This window comes from Meleagris gallopavo, chromosome 5 (genome assembly GCF_000146605.3).
Source record: "Meleagris gallopavo isolate NT-WF06-2002-E0010 breed Aviagen turkey brand Nicholas breeding stock chromosome 5, Turkey_5.1, whole genome shotgun sequence".
Classification (NCBI taxonomy): Eukaryota; Metazoa; Chordata; class Aves; order Galliformes; family Phasianidae; genus Meleagris; species Meleagris gallopavo.
Window position 1 is genome coordinate 18,235,515 of NC_015015.2, and position 2,696 is coordinate 18,238,210.

The 2,696-nt window shown below is 41.2% G+C and overlaps 1 long non-coding RNA gene across 2 annotated transcripts; it reads left to right on the forward strand.

Moving 5' to 3' along the window:
- The first annotated feature begins 294 nt into the window (after window positions 1-294).
- LOC104911074 lies at window positions 295-2,291 on the forward strand. 2 transcript variants are annotated; one of them, XR_002115096.1, is made up of 3 exons: window positions 295-404; window positions 476-590; window positions 703-2,291. It is a non-coding gene; the product is annotated as an uncharacterized LOC104911074 (long non-coding RNA). The 2 variants fall into 2 exon arrangements; XR_793620.2 differs by having other exon boundaries at window positions 295-387.
- Window positions 2,292-2,696: the final 405 nt, after the last annotated feature.

Below are 2,696 nucleotides of genomic sequence, written 5' to 3' on the forward strand. Positions count from 1 at the left end.
GCAGGCCACGTGTTGGACACGCCTGGTTTGGGCTGTACTACTTGTGAAGACACAGTGAAGAGTAACTAGTTATGAATGTACAATTCTGAATAAAATCAGTTTGGATCTGTGATAAAATCACTCTATCAGAAGGGCTTTTTTTTTTTATTTCAGTCTGAAAGTTTAGTGAAGTTTTTATTTCCCTCTGTATGGGAACCGCTGAATCACGGCCTGAACCTCTGATTGATCACCTGAGGCAATGAGTCAGCCACAGGAGCACAGGTGAAGGCAATTCACCTGTACTGCTGGAAGAAGTGGAGCCTGGCTGCACCTCTCCTGGACCCATTTAAGAGCTGATTACCACTGAGGAAGGATCTCTTCTGGAAGTCTCTTCTCTGGAGTTTTGCGGTGAGCCCAGGACATAGGTAAGCATTCTATCTATTCTCTCTTTGTTATTATAGCCTGCTTAGCCAAAATTCTTTTGTTTATTTCATAGTTATAACATCTTTATATTCATTGATTATACACCCTCCGTTTACACGAACTTCTGAAACTCTTGCTTCTGTTCCTGGAACGTTACCAGAAAGCTCTTCTTTTTGGCTTCTGCTCAGGTAATTCCTGGAAGAAAGTCTGTTGTTCATGTGTGCTGTTACCAATTGGATGCCTTTGCTGGGCATCCTTCTTATGTGAATGTTTGGAGCCCACTTCTCTCTCTTCTTACAGGCAGGATTACCGCTAGAACCAGCAGAGTCTTCTGCAAAAGGAAGAGTTTGAATTGTGGAAGCTCAAATGCTCCCAGCGGAGTTGGTGTGGTTATTTTTTGAACAAACCTTAGTGACTGCCTGGTAATGCCCATCACACTTGAACAAATTCTGAAGAAACCATTTGAAAGACATTGTAAAAGAAAATGAACCCACTGAAAGGCTGGAAAGGGCTTGTATCTCAAAGGAGAAGTAAAGCTCAAATGAAACTCAGACCTGTAGCTTTAAGAATAGCAGCAACAGCAGTTAATGAAAGATTAGCACTGATGTTTTACTCCTTCCTTCAAATTATTACTGTTGAATCAGGGAGCCCTTCCAGAGGAGAGATTACAAAGTGTTTGCCTTTAAAACACAGCTTTTAAAAGAAATTGCAGACCTTACTATAACATCTGAGGAACATTTTATAACTTTCTGGGAGTACTTAGTGTATGCTTTGCCCTTTAAGCTTCAAGTTCTGCCAAATCTATGCAATGCAATATCCAGCACTTGCGAACCAAGGAGAATTGTGGCAGCCTTCCTACACAGGCACCTGCAGGCAAGGACACTTTGTGGGGCTTTTTCTGGCCCAAGCTGCACAAACTATTCCCAGCTCTGTGCAGGATGTTAATCCTCAGTGACTGATACATCACAGTTGAGGAAAGCAAGAGGGGTGAGAATGAGAGAAGCCAACAGAGCAAGGAGCTGTAGTGCCAGTGCACATTACAGTTCCTGACCTAATGGGACTTATAATGACAATAGTTATGCTTGTATTTATTAGAAAGATTTGGTCAGGAAAACTGGGGTAGTTTAAAGTTTATGACTCCAATTACATTTCTGGGCAGGTGATCAGCAAAATAAGGCCAGAAAAATAGGAGTCCTTAATGGCACCTAACTAGTAATATGCTTTTTTTTTTCAGTTGTTACTTTTTTTTCTGCTGTCTGGATGTGGTTTTTTTTTTTTTTCTAATGATTCTTCTGTGCTTCACTTTTGTATACTGTCAGTGATGATCTTCACCATAGCAACATGCACGAGAAGAGACAGGTGGAAGATTTGGTTTGAATTTAAAGCTAGCCAGTTGATCTGCATTTCCAAACTAGAAATGTAGAATTGTAGCCCTTCTTGAAATATGATTCATAATGAGCTGTAACTGCATAGTAATTAGATAATGAGTGATGTGAAACTTGAGCAGTGCTGTCTAACAGATTAAGAGCTTTGTTTGAGGTACAGAATTTTTTTTTGTGATCTCCTTTTCTCTTTTCATTGATCGCCATTAAAACTGAAATTAAGGCTCAATTTTGCTGTCATTATAGGTTGAATTTGCCAAAATGTCCTTATGAATATTCTGTGAAGGAATTTAGCTGCAAAAAACTGTAAAATTCTAATTACATGTAAGAATCATAGAATAATTAAGGTTGAAAAAGACTTCTAAGTACATCTACTCCAACTGTCCACCTACCACCAGTATTGCCCGCTAAACTATGTCACTAAATACTACCTCTATCCTTTCCTTAAATACCTCCAGGAATGGCGACTCCACCACTTCCCTGGGCAGCCCATTCCAGTGCATCACCACTCTTTCTAAGAAAAAATTCTTCCTAATATCCAACCTGAACCTCCTCTGGTGCATCTTAAGACCGTTTGCTCTCATCCTATCACTGTTACCCAGGAGAAGAAAAGCTGATCCCCCACCTCACCACCTCCTCCTTTTAGGAGGTTGAGAATGATAAGGTCTCCCCCAGCCTCCTCTTCTCCAGACTGAACAATCTCTATTACCTCAGCCTCTCCTTGTAAGACTTATGCTCCAGACCCTTCTCTGGACATGCTTCAGAGCCTCCGTGTCTTTTTTTTGTAGTGAGGGGCCCAAAACTTAACACAGTACTTGAGGTGCAGCCTCACCAGAACTGAGAACGGGGATGATAACCTCCTTTCTGATGCAAGCAAGAGTGCCACTGATCTTCTCGACCACATGGACACAC